The sequence below is a fragment of the Ambystoma mexicanum genome, chromosome 10 (assembly GCF_040938575.1).
Source record: "Ambystoma mexicanum isolate Mex_15411 chromosome 10, UKY_AmexF1_1, whole genome shotgun sequence".
NCBI classification, from domain to species: Eukaryota; Metazoa; Chordata; class Amphibia; order Caudata; family Ambystomatidae; genus Ambystoma; species Ambystoma mexicanum.
Window position 1 is genome coordinate 336003722 of NC_090932.1, and position 14594 is coordinate 336018315.

Genomic DNA, 14594 nt, shown 5'->3' on the forward strand with positions numbered 1-14594 from the left:
TTGCCATTATTAGATTACAAGGTTTTTTTACAGAGGTTAAAGAAGTTCTTCTCCTGAGTAACAGTTATTGCAAAGGCTATCATTGGTATTAAAGTATTTTCATGATCAGCTTGTAGAAGACATTTTCAGTAAAGGGACAAAGTCTTCCAGTCTACCATTGTTAGCAAGGAAGTTCGACCAAGTTCATACCTAATCACCTGTATGGTGTACTCATCGGCAGCCCCAAAACAGGTTTCCAAAACATGCCTTCAAACAATCCCATTTAGGTTGATCAGTTGACATTTTGGAGTGCGCGCTGTGAGTAACCACAGGGATGACCGTTTGTATATAAAAAATCAACATCGGTTTGTATGGAAATGTACAATATTTGCGCGACAAGACTTTTGCTTGTGCTGTTAAATTAGTCGTCTTAAGTAAAACAACTTTCTTATAAGGTACTTCTCCTGTACTCCCATTTATGTTTACTCTAAGGTATTTCAGTCAAACAACTTTATTCGGCCGAAAAAGGCCATTAAAGTACAGTTATAAAACTAAAAATAGACACAAATACATAATAACAAAAACACAGCAAAGAAGGGACAACTGAGCATTGCAAAAGACCGCCCCCCTAATGATGGCCCCCAAACGGATTAGTAAACCAGTGGTCAGGTCCCGCCTGCCCCTAACCCCTGGTAGTTCCTAGACCGCCTCAGACCCAAGGTGGTTAAGTTTGCCCCTGAGAGGGGCTTGTTGCCAGGGGTGTCCACGGAGTGCCACACGTGGGCGTGAATGGGAGATGAACCGGCTGTGATGCCACTTTTCCATGACTGCCGTTGGCCATTACACTTTTCCAAGACGGCCCTTGCCATTTGGCTGTCCCCAAAGACTAATTTAACAGTATCCAACTTTCCTGAGCAGTTGGGCAGTCTGATACACGCCAACAAAGAGCCCCCGGACACAAACCCACATACCCCACTGTCCGCAGCCAATGAAGACATTTGTTCCGAAGGCCATCCCTTGGTTCTCTTGAATCGATGGATAGTTTTGGGACACCATGGAGGAACACCCTATAGCTACTGCAAACTTTACGTAAATGGTGCCCAGACGGAGGCTTAAACAGGCCAGGGGTTGGGGCATTGGCCTCTCTCCCCACTGGGCGTGATGGGCCCTGGGCTCTCCTAACGGGTTTCCGCAATGCTGAGGGCTCGGTCCCCAAGTCTGTACATCCGGTGCACTCGCTGGACTCCCTTTGTTCGGGGGATGCTGGGGGGAGGGCCGCCTCTGGACGGCTCCTCAGAGAAGGGAGAGGCCTAGCCACATAGGCATGGGGCAGTCCAGGGTACGAGGAGTGTGTTCCTTTTACAAAGCCAAGAGTCGGTCGCCCTGTGCCGACCCCCGAAGAACCCATTCTTTCCCTTCCCACGCCTCCTTCCCCTTTGTCCCCCAACAACCCCTTAATTAGGACAAGAAGAAGGTTTTTGACCTCAGCCAGCTCAGAGAGCAGGAGGTGACAGGGACAATTTAGCGGCTTTGTGGAGTCGATGGAGGGTGGAGCTGAAGGGGAGTGTTCTCCTTTATTGGGGGGTTTAGAAGACCGAAGAGGGCTAAGACAAAACAGAGAGCTAGCCCCGAGCATATGCTCGCTCCCAAGGCTAGATGGAAAGCTGGACTTCCCCTCCACGCCTGGCCCCAAACCATCAACAGCCACACCTCCGACACCCAAAGTCATGGGCATGGGAGGCGGACATGAGTATACTTCGGGAAGAACCAGTGTCGGGTGCAGAACTTGGGTAACAGGACCTGGACCAGAAGTTGGATGAAGTTGGATGAAGGAGGGCTAACACCCCCAGCGGGCCGCCAACACCCCGCGCCCTTAGCCCGCGGGCTTCACCCATTCGGGCTGGGGTCCGCGGCGGAAGTAGGTGAGGGGGGCATGGCCAGGAGTACAGCGTCCCTCCAGGGACAATGGAAGTGGCAGCGGGCCGCCAACACCCCGCACCCTTTCCCCGCGGGCTTCACCCGTTCGGGCTGCGGTCCCCGGCGAAGGTAGGTGAGGGGGGCGTGGCCAGGAGTACAGCGTCCCTCCAGGGACAATGGAAGCGGCAGCAGGCCGCCAAGACCCCGCACAAAAGGTATTTGTATTCCTGGCCAATTTCCAATTTGTCATTGCCAACCCACCATTTGTCCTTTACTATTTTTTTTATTTTAATTTTTTTATTAATTTTATGTCAACCAACAACAACCAAACTTGCAGTACATATTCCAATATTTCCAATTTTATACAACACAATCCTTTTTGCCTGCTTTTCCCTTTCCCTCCCGCCCCCCGAGCCTACATCTCTTTGTGATCTACTTCTGCAGTTTGCAAAGTGATTTCCTTTCTTGTGTCCTCCCCTCCAGATCATGGTCGCTTGACCAGTCTTGCGTGGGCCCAAATAGTGTGGTTATTAGGTGTCACCAGCTTGTTAGGGTTTCTGCTTCTTCCTCCCCCCCCCTGTTACTAGCATCTTGCCATACTGCAGTTTTGGCTTCCGCCCATTTCTGGAGGTCTTTCCACCATATTTCAATCCTAGGTCTGTGACACCTCTTCCATCCCATGGCGATCCTACGCTTCGCCAGTATATATGCCAAGTCTTTTAGTTTGCTTACATGTTTAAGTTTACGTGGTCTTGGGAAAGCCCCAAGCAGACATGCCCACACTATCTCAACAGTTGTCGTAATCCCCTTTTCCTCCAATCTGTGTGATATTTCTCCCCAAAATTTCTCAATTTCTGGGCACGCCCAGAACATATGCGTCAACCCAGCATCTTCCTCGCCACATTTGGGGCATGTTTGTCTTCCTGCATTGCTAAATTTAGCTATTCTCTGGGGTGTCATAAGCCCTGTGAGTTATATATACAGCTGTATTTGCTGCCGTCTTTCGTTCCTTGACACTTTCTTGTGGTATCCTTAGGCCCACTCCCACATTCCGTCACTCATCGGTGAACCCACCTCCTCTTCCCAGTCCTGTCGTAGTTGTACCACTTCCCTACCCACTTTAGATATTACCAGCTCATATATCCTGGATATCTCGTGCCCTCCCTCTGCTATATCATATATCATTTCTATAGTGGTATCCGGTTGTCCTTCCAATACTGTTTCTGGCCATTTTTCTTTAATTCGCTGGACCACCCTGTGATATGTAATATATTGCCCTGTATTTAGCCCTGTTTCCTCCACCAGCGTCCCGAATTCCTTTATCTACCCTTCTTCCAAATATCACCTATTGTCGCTATCCCCACCGGTTCCCAGTGTTTCCTAATTATCTTCATTAAATGCACCTCTTTCCCCGCCAGTACGACCAGTGGCACCTGCGGGGAACACGGGTCGGATTTTCCATTCTCTGACAGGCTTTGCGCCATATGTTCCACCACAATGTCATCATCTTTGGGCGCTCTTTCATGTCTGGTTTGGACAGCCATAGGATTTCCTTCAAGAAGTACAGGGCACAATCTTTTCTGAACAACTTAGATTCTGAGGTTGGGTCTTCTGATAGCCATTTTGCCACATATTGCAGCTGGCTCGCTAGGTAATACATTTCGAAGTTTGGCAAGTTTATACCCCCCCCTTATCATACGCATTTTGCAGTTTCCAAAGGGCTACCCTGCTCCTCGTCCCATGCCAGAGGAACCCCCTACACATGCTGTGCACCTTGTCAAAGAATCGTCTCGATATCAAATATGGTATATTCCCAAAACAATGCAATAATCTGGGTAGGACCACCATTTTCAACATTGCCCCTCTTCCCATCATCGCCAGAGGGAGCTTTAGCCAAAACTTCATGCTATTTTCAATGCCCTTGACCGTCTTCTCTGTGTTATGCTGGTGCTCTTCCTCTACCGTATGGTAGATGTTCTTCCCAAGGAACCTAAATATATTAAACTCCCACGGTATTTGTAAGACTGGCAATTTCTCTCGTGGAATACTGACGTATCTACCCATAGGGAATATGCATGATTTTTCAGGGTTCACCGCTATGCCTGACAGCGCCGCGAATCGTTCCATCACTTCCAGAACATATTGGAGATTTTCTTCTGGATATTGTAAATACAACAGCATATCGTCAGCGTACAAGGAAACCAGGTGCTGTTCCCTGCTTATGTTTATCCCTATCATGTCATACTGTTGCCTTAAGTATATCGCCAGGGGCTCCAACGTTAGTATTTACAGCATGGGGGACCACGGGCATCCTTGTCTGGTACCTCTGCTAAGTTGCCATCTTTCCGATATTATCGCTCCAGTTTTAACCCTGGCCAATGGCGTGCTGTACAGCAATCGGACCCATTTAAGGTACCCAGGTCCTATCCCATAACTGGACAGGGCTGCTATCAGCCATGGCCATTTAACTGAGTCAAATGCTTTTATTGCATCTAGTGATACAATTGCAATTGCTGATGTTTCCCCTTTTGTGTGTTCTATCACTCGATGTAGTCGTCTGAGGTTGTTAGTTATATTTCTATGTGGGATGTAACGGGTCCGGTCAGGGTGTATTAGTTTGTCAATAATCTGTTTCATCCTGTTTGCCAGTACCGCTGTGAGCATTTTACTATCCTGATTAAGCATCGACAACGGTCTAAATGATCTGCACTCTTTGCCCGGATTATTGGGTTTGGGGAGTGGTATGATAACCACCTCTCTCAGGGAATCCGGCAATCTCCTATTTCATATGCCTCATTCAACATGGACAGAAGCGGGGGGAGCACCTCCTCTCTATACAGTTTATAAAATTCCCTAGGGAGACCCTCAGCCCCCGGGGTCTTGCAAGTGCGTAGCTGCACCACCACCTCCTCTAGTTCTTCCAGGGTTATCGAGGCATCTAGGTTTGCTTGCTCCTCCGCACTAATTCTAGGCATACCTAGGTCTTCCAGTGTTTCCCTTATGTCCCTGTGGTCGCTTCCCCTTTCATCCCCATACAATCGTTGATAGTACTTTAGGAATTCTTTATTCACGCCCTCTTGGGTGTCCACTACCTGCCCATCCTCCTTCTCTATTGCCCTGATTGTGGGTCTTGGGGTCTCACTTTTGTATAACCATGCTAACACCCTACCTGGTTTATCTCCTCCCGCGTGTTGCCTTTCCACGTATCTCTTGTAAGTTAGATTACATAATCTCTCCCAGTGTCCCGCACATTCCCGATGAAGCCTGCTTATGGTTTCAGTGTCATCTTTAGTGTTTGCCACGCTTCTCATCATTTTCTCCAGCTCCCTTTCCGCTTCCTGCAGTGCTGTTAGTATCCCTCCTTGCAATCCTTTGGTTTTAACTATAGCCACCCCCCTCACTACCAATTTAAAGGCTTCCCAGAGCGTACCCGCTGACTCTACGCTACCGGTGTTGATCTCAAAGTAACTGACTATCTCTTCCCTCAAGTCCTCTCTGAACATTACATCTTTTAACACCTCATCTCTGAGACGCTATGTCAGTATCCTTGCTCTTAGGGGTCTGTATTGCCATGTGAGGGTCAGCGGCGAAGGTCTGACAAGACCCTTGCCTGTATTCAATCTGTACTATTTCTACCATCAGCTCTTGCGTGACAAACATGTAATCTAGCCTAGTATGCAGGTTTTGTGAGGCCGAATAATGTGAGTACTGTCTGTCTTGCAGATGGCGCATCCTCCAAACGTCCCCAAACCCAAAGACCTTAAACAATGACTGCAGTACCCTGCCTGCCGGGGAAGGTTTGTCTATTTTGTTATCCGATCCATCTACTCTCGGGTTTAGCGTACAGTTAAAGTCACCCCCCCAGATCACCGCCTCCCCCTTAGTACATGCTCAATTTGGTATGCAGGGTCCTAAAGTATGCCACTGTGTCCTGATTCGAGGCATAAGTATTTATGATACATATTTCTTTATTTTCCACCAACCCTCTCACCGCAACCATCCTCCCATCTGCTTCCACCGTGGACTGTAATAACTGGAACGGAACATGCAGTGCCACCCATATGATCACCCCTGAGCATAAACCGAATATGTCGCGCCAACCACCGTCCCCTTCCATTTCTTCTGGATAATCTCTAGTTTCTCTTTTGTAAGGTGTCTCTCTTGTATCAGGGCTATGTCTATTTTCTGTCTGCACAGGTACATAATAACCTTATTCCGTTTCAGGTAACTATTGAGCCCCCTAACATTCCAAGTTAGCACTTTGAGGTCCCCCATTATCTGATGGCTTCCCGCCCCTCCTCGCGTGAATCTGCAGGTTTTTTTGAAGGCCATCACTCATGGCTGTAGGCTCTTTCCCAAACTTTAACTCCCCACCTCCCCCTCCTTTTCTACAAACTCCCCAACACCCCCTCTCCCCTCCCCCCTCTCCACCCAGCCCCAACTGGTGCCCAGCTCCATCCCTGGATCTCAGGCCTACCCGCATTTAGTACCTCTTCGGCAATGCCGATACTAATACACAGCAGGGGGTTGCCACCCTACCGGCAGCCTAACTTTCCTAACTATTGGGGTTTAAGAGTGCTTACCTGCGTCTCCTGTTATCCCACGCACCATGCCGTGCACCTTCCGCGTTACATTCTTAATCTATCGCCCCTTGAGTTCCACACAATCCTACTCTATCTTATATTCAAGTCCCAAAGTCACAGCATATACAGCACCTCGGTCTCAGAATCAAGCTTCACTCGTCCGTGCCATCCATTTTCTGACTATCCGCTCATTCCGGACATTTCTGGGCATCCAGCCATTCTGTTGCATCTTCCGGAGTCTCAAAAAACAGTGCTTTGTTTTTATGGAACACTTTCAACTTTGCTGGATACATCAGCATATATCGTAAGCCTGCATCTCGCAATCTCCTCTTCAATGTGCCATAGTTCAGTCGCCGTCTCTGGACTTGGAGAGAGTAATCAGGGTATGCCGAGATGTTCGCAGATGCTCTCTGTATGGTGCCCCCTTTCTGGAAATATTCCAATATCTTCTCTCTACCTCGGTAGTTCAATATCTTGGCAATGATTGGCCTTGGCGGGGCTCCCTGGGGGAGGTCTTCTTGTGAACGCTCTATGTGCTCTCTCCACCGCAAATCCTTACGTAAGGGCCCCGCCCCCTATTTCCTGCAACAGCATGTTTTCAACATAGTCCGTCGGATTAGGGCCCTCTGTCACGACCCACGCCCAAAACCCACTCTGGCAAACCCATTGGCCAGGTGGAGTCAGGACTCAGACCTCTAGAGCCTGGCATCCTCTTCAAAAGCCCTCATGGGGCCAATGTGCTTGGGAACTACTTTATTGTATTGTCAGCCAACATGGAGGCATCCACATAGCTTGGTTCCTAAGAATCAAGCTATGCGGTCTAGTGTTTTGGGTGTGGTAGCCTAGGGACTACTTTACCTGGACTATTTTGTGGGGGCTATTTAAACCACACCCGAGCAAGACAACACGCTTCGAGTTACTTTGCAGCTTGCAACGTGACGCTCAGCGTGTCCAGCTATTCCCTCGAACCTCGGAGAAGCAGAACCTGCAAGGAGACAAAAGGAACATCATTAGCAGCAGCATCTTACCTGCAGTCTTCATCTTTAAACACTCGCAGCTACTGAGAACAGCTTCCTCGAATCTGCACGCCTCCCGGACAGAACAACCTGAAAGAGGAAGATAGAGGCAACATTAAAGAAAGCAGTAGAGACATTTACAAATTACGAACTGCTCAAAAGGCTTACCTGGCTGGTCGCCTCTCGGCTGGCACCACTCCGGACATTCCACTCGCGCTGAAGAACACTGCGACCTACAAGGAAGGAAAACACAGGTTAGCAAAGGCAAGACTTTGCAGCGCTGCGCATACCGCTTACTTACCGCATCATAGCGCTCTTAATGCGCCATCATTTACTAGCAGGGCTCAACCAAGCCAGTTCGCCGCGCTGAAGCTCCGCATACCTAAGGGAGAAAAAAGACATTTTAAACAAAGAAAGGCATGCAGGATAGCAACAAAACTAAAAAACATCAATAAGACCTACCTGAACAATATCAAACGGGCCAGCGTCAGTGAAGTAACTGGACCGCACTCGCCCATGAAAGACAACGTGCCCCTGCAAAGAAGACAGGACAGAGAGCACGCCTAATTCTATCACAAGGTGAGGAGAGGGCGCCAGAGGGACTGAAATCATACGGGGGGTGGAGAGGGGATACTTACCCCAGCTGGTCAGTCTTGAACACAGTCCTCCTGTATTTTCAGACAGAACCTTCCCCGCAGACCACATCAGGGCAAAGCTGAGAAGCATACCAGCGAGTAACCCGGCTGGGTGGCGTCCCTGTGGATACCAGGTGAGCGTAACACCCTTTTTCCCCTCTGGAAGGCCTACTATACGTATATTGTTCCTCCGGGCGCGCCCTTCAGCCTCCTCCGCTCTGTTCTCTAGGTTGCTGACCTGTTTCAGGATATGAATCTCTGAGGCATGAGATGTTCGAGCTGTCGTGTTTGTGGTCACTTCATTCTCCAGCTCATCTGTGCGTTCTGCCATTTTCCATACATCCTGTCTGAGTAGATTGACTTCCTCCTGTACTGCACCCACTTTGAGCTCCAGTGCTGCTTTAAGTTCAGCTGTGGCTGCTTCCAGCTTGCTCTCCCACAAAGCCTTTAGGTCCGCAGTTGCTTCCAAGATCTGCTGGTCATCTTGCATTGGGGTCGCCTCCACCTGCGGGTTTTTGTCTTTAGGTCTTGCCCCCTCTGTCTGTTGTGGGGTTTTGTTTGGTGATGTCCTCCAATGTGGACTGCTTCCCCCTGGATTTGGGAAGTTTGGATGTCATCTTGGTGCCTATATTCACACAAACTCCAAACTCCTGGATCGCAGCTAGGGGTTTCTTTCCTGCTGTTGCGATGCTTTTGTATCTACTCTCCAGGGGGCTGGGAATCCCCGGTTATTGTCACTATGGGATAAGCCACCCGTTACGCGGATGGATTGTGTCCTCCCACGTATTTAGCAGCCGCCGCTCTTTCACTTCTCTGTGTTGTCCCGGCTCTGGTTCGGTCACCCTTCTCACATGCGTGTCCCCGGGCCTGTGGGTCCAACATGGTTCTGTTGCGGCCTCCTGCGTGGGAGAGTGATGTGCAGATTCCAGCATGCAGTAGCGTGCACTTTGCGTCTTGTCCTGGGGTATTTTGCATCCAGGTAAGATCTGGTTGTGTGCTCCCGCTTCCTCCTTCAGCCTCCTGGCGTTATTTGATCATGTGGTAATGCCGTGCGCAGGCTCAGTGCTGTGTCTGTGCGCTGTTATGCTCTCCGAGCTGCTACCTGATCTTTCTGGCCTGTAGCAGCTTCAAGATCTCAGGACACATTCGGTGTGATCCCTTTCGCCTTACTGAAGTGTGTCCCCAGTTCACCATTCACTGCGAGTGTGCTCTCCTCATTCGTTTAGTCCGATGTACTTACTTGCTTAATAACAATCTCTCTCATGCACACGTCAAATTCTGTGCATTCGGGGGCTACCACACTTGTTCAGTGTCTCCCCCACTGCTGCCTTGTATCGGAGCCTTAGCATTTCCTTCTTGCGCCTGGGAGTGCCAATGTTCGGTCAGTTTCAACCTTATTCGGGGCGCGGGCTGTTCTCAGCTATGTATAAAGATTGTAGCAATGCAAAGAAGGTGATCTCCACTACCTTGCTTGTGCCGGGTCACTTCTAGTCTATGTTGATAATATGCATGAAGTCCTCCAATTGTTGGGCGCCTCTTTGATACACTCCTCCGACCATGCTTTCCTGGTGCAGCGTGACAGAGAGTCCCTGCTCATCCTTTGCCTGATGTTGGAAGTGCTGTGCGTCCCTCCCTGCTACTTTGTATCAGGACTTCAACTTCTCTTCCTCACTCTGGGGATGGCAAAAGTTTGATCAATTTCAGCCTTACTCGGGGCCCAGGATGTGCTTGGTTATATTTGGTCAGTGCAGCAGCACGAAAAGGCAATCTCCCACATCCCGTTTGTAACAGGGCTCTTCCAGTTTTTGTCAATATCACACACTAAGACTTCGGAGCACTGTGCGCCTCTTTGTTATAGTCCTCAAACCATGCGTTGTCTCCCCCAGTGAATGATCAAGCTCCACAGCTCACTTAGGTGCAGCCATTCCAATTGCGTTGTCAGTTTCACCCCTTCCTCCAGCTCTCACCGGCCCACTTCCTCCTTTATCGCAGCTCCGTTAGTGTGTATACAATGAATCATTCCCTGGCCTTTGATATTTGATGTGGTCCTTCCGTTCTGAATGCGAGTGACGTTCCTCAGCCTCAGCTGCTGCCGCGGCCTGCGTGTCGGTTTCACCAGCAGTAATATGCGCTGGCAGCGTGCGGCTCCCGGGTTTGCTCCGGTGGCAGTAACTGCTCTGATCAGCACTGAATGGCGGATGGTGCTAATGTATTCCGTACTACGGTTCCCTTCACGCCTCAGCTTCAGGCTTGCTATTCATTCCCATGTGTTCAGCCACCTTTGCTCGTTTCATTACGAGCCATCTTGTCCTGCTGGGGTTGTCATCCACGATTGCTGTGAGTCTCCAACCAGCCATGGCACGCTCTGGGAGGGGGGGGGGGGGGGGTCACTTCAGCACAGTGCCCACCTCACTGCCAGGGTTCGGATCGCCCCATATTCATCTGTTTGTCAGCGATTCATGACTTAGTGACTCCCTGCACATGTAAACACCAGTAGTGCGCCCATCTTGTTCTCAGCGCCGTCCAGCTCAGTTGTGTCCATGGCGCTCTGCCTTTCCTTTGTTATGCGGCAGGGGCCTTTTTGTCCGCCGCTCCTCGAAATGCTCGCTGTTTTCTTTTTTCTTATTTTGCAGTGGTTTCTCTCCACGGATTCTCAAGGGGATGCAGTCATCCTGTTCCCTATGTTTTCCCACGCAGTTGGCATCATTTTCTTCCCGATTTGACTAGCTGCATCTTCGGTGCACGACAGGATGCTGTAGGATCGATGGGAGATGCACAAAGTCATGTCCAACTCCATGGCTCCTTGGCCACGCACCCGGTCCTTTACTATTTGTTGCTTTTTTGAGTTTGGGAATACAAAAATATTGGACTTTGCAGAGTTAATTGATAGATAATTTTCTTTTGCATAACTTCCAAGGCTTCTAATTGCCCCTAAAGACCTATAGGAGGTTGATCGATGATCAGCATGTCATCAGCAAAGAGTAAACGTGAGATCTTCCTAAAACCTATCTTTGGAGGAAATGGCCGTGGGGCTACCAAGGCTTCTCCTATTTCATGAATGTAAAAGTTGAAAATTATTTGTCATGGGTGCCAGGCAGGTAGTTGGGGCAAGCTGGGTGGAGGCTTGGCAGGCCTGGCATAGGCACACGAAAGACCCATAGCATATACCACCTTTTAATTCCTTCCTAGTGTTTGTAGGAACTTCCTGGTTACCACTTCCTGTTGCTAAACAGGAAGTGCATGGCAATTCATGAGCTCTCTAGTGTTTGGGTGTGGCTGGCTAAATAAGCCACACCCAAGATTCTTCCAGTGCTTCGTGTTGCTTACTGTGAGCTGCATCAGCAACACACTTGCCGTGCTCTGGATCGGCCAGCTTCTGCCTACCTGCTCCGGATCATCTTACTTCTGCTTACCTGCTCCGGAGCCGCCTGCTTCTGCTTACCTGCTCCGGATCATTCTGCTTACCTTCTTCGGAGGAACCTCTGTGCTTTCTCCACGCCGCAGCTATTTCCGGTTAAGAGGGGACTTCTACACCGGCACCGGTAAGAACAAAGAAGAACTGCGTTAGCATGCACACTTCAGTAACGCTGCGCATACTCACCGAATCTTCCAGCGGCGCGGATCCAGGTCACTTGTACGAGTGCAAAAGCCCCTGCAAAAGAAAGAAGAGACATTATTCATTGCGCTCGCCCAAATAACACAGAGAATTATTTCACTGCGCTCGCTCTCATAACGCGGTGCATACTTACTAAAGCCTCAGTGCATACTTACCAGACCACCAAGTCTCCAGTAGGGCTAGACCCGGACTCGAGGGGCTAATACCACATAATCCACTCCTGCAAGGGAAAGGGAGAGACATTATCAGGCACGCTTGAATTTAAGACGCTGCGCATTCCTACCAGCAGCTGACTTCTACACGCAGCGCTACTCACCCACAAAATACCTTGACCAACAAAGACAATACGGACAATTCAGGACACTCAACATCCTCCGCGCAACATTCATTTGTAGAAAGGACTTTCTAGCCAGTGAAGAAACTGGCACCTTGAACACTTGGACTCGCTGTGAAGGCATATAACAGCGTGTGGCATCTGAACTCAGCCAACAGACATTGGCATCATTCATATGAGTGAATCGCGCCCCTGTTAATGCAGGATGGAGTGCACACCCTACTAAAAATCAAGGTAAGCCCTTAGGGGACTTCACAGCACACAGTAAAGAGAAGGGAAGGGCCCAGGGAAATCAGGTGAATTCAGGTCTGAGTGTACCTCTTGTATTTAACAGGTATCCCTCCGGGTAAAACAGGGGAAGTGGGAACTCGGGGTCAAGGGAGGCTCATCCATCGCTCCTGCAGAGACACAGGTGAGTGTGACAAGTATTGCTGCAAGGGCACAGCCTTTCATCAACCCTCTGTGGGTTGGACTTTCTTCTGATAATGTTCCTTCTTGATTGAGCTTCACTTTTATTGAGGTTTGGGTGTAATGCTGCCGAATCAAGTACAAAAGAGGTGGAGGACATTTTGCATTACTCTGCTTCTGCCACAGCACATTTCTACAGATTGAATCAAATACCTGGCGGAAGTCGAGAAATGCCAGATAAGTCTTCTGTTTAGAGTTTTGTCAGACCACGCAACCTGAAGCATATTAGTAAGATGAAAGACCTGGCCTACACCCTGGCCAAATGGAGAATTGCATTGGGCTGGAAATCAGCCCAAAGACCCAGAATAGAGATGTGGTAGGATGACCTCCTGAAGTGGGCAGAAGCGGAGACGGCAGTCTGGCATGAAGCAATCAGTAGGGGAGGGGAGGAGGAAGCGGGACCCCTGATAGCGTGGAGACAACTGGTGGCCACGATGGTGGGATCCTCCCAGGCCGAACCCAGTGAAGACGATACGAGTGGGAAAAATGAGGGAGACAAACCCTGAGGAACGAAAACAGTAGTATTGAAGTAGGGGCTTGAGTTAAGGGGGCGGGAGGGGGGAAGGACTGTGACGCATAATATGTTAATACAATGTGGTGAAGCATATACGTGAATGTCCTAAATGTTTGTAAAGTTTGGTGTGTTGTTTATAAAATAATAAAAAGTGTTAAAAAAAAAGTCTGCTGTTTAGAGTGCAGTGCCCGCTGTTTAAGAGCTGCTAGTATTATCAGATTTACTGTTGTTCCTAAGCCTGAAATGAATCTCGATTGACAGGGATCTATCATTCCACTAGTTTTTAACCATCTCAACAGCTCCTCCAAAATCAAACGTGCAAAGATTTTTCCCAGAATGTCAAGAAGGCCAATAGGTTGATAGTTGGTAGGATCGTTCCTAGTGCCCTTCTTGAACAACGGGATAATCACAGAACTTCGCCCAGAAACCGAGAATAATTCCTGTTAAAATTATTTTCTGGAAGATTAAATACAAGAATTCTGCCCAAACTTCGGGTTAAGACTTTAGGATGAGGTTAGTTATCCCATCCAAGCCAGGCGTCCTAGATGAGCTCAGCCGTTTAATTTGGAATGCAATATCCTCAGGAGTAAATGTATTTAATTTTGCATCATTTTTGGATAGAAGACTAACAGCTTCATCAATCTCTGCAAACAATCCTGCAAAATGAGCAATCCAAGTGGTCTCACTTATGATATTCAAAAGGGTGAAAGAACTAGCATCATAAGGAGATGCTTTTAGCAATCTCCATATTTCTGAGCTAGATTTAGTGATCAAAGCGCACAACATTGATTCCCCTGCTAATTTTATTTTTCGCTCTCTGCAATAGCGTAGGTGATTCTTGTATTTTGTTCGTAAATTAGATATTACTAATCTCCAATTATGGGGCTTTACGTGCATAATCTGCCTTATAGCTCTGTTCTTTTCCTTTTTTAAATTCAAGACAATAGGTTCAAATTTTGATTTGTGGGAAAAACTGAATCCAACCCCCTTTTTGCTCTTGTCAAAGGATTTGTAAGGTATCAATATATGTACAATTTTGGGCCATATCAGCACTCTGACTATCTTTCGCCAAAACCGCTTTTACCATCAAATTTTACCCATCCCATAAACTTCCAAAGGGAAAATATAAGCTTTATCTTTTTTGTTGATGGGAACTAGACATGATATCACAAGCATATCTTGATCACTGGCAGGTGCGGAAAGTATAGCAAAGTCTTTCCCTAGAGTTAACAATTGTTCTGATATAAATGCATAGTCCAAGAGTGATCGCATTGATTTTCATGACCATGTAAATCTTGGAGGGCTATCATTTTCTGTAGTGCCGTTAAGCATTTTAAAGCCTATAGCTTTCATTAAATCTAGCCATGCTCTGGCTATAGATGGCAGTTTTAAATGTGCGACCCTAATGCATTTCAGATTTAAGTCTACTATTAAAGACAAACCTATATTGTCAGCTTGTGTTATCAGATTCAGCATGTCTGTAACTAGATCTAAAAAAAGTGTATCTTGTAGCATCTCTGGATTCCAATATA

The 14594-nt window shown here is 48.2% G+C and overlaps 1 protein-coding gene across 3 annotated transcripts in view; it reads right to left on the reverse strand.

Annotated features, from left to right (window-relative positions):
• Nucleotides 1-14594, reverse strand: part of DDHD2 (DDHD domain containing 2) — a 2155663-nt gene that overhangs the window by 1375647 nt on the left and 765422 nt on the right. The window lies entirely within an intron of this gene.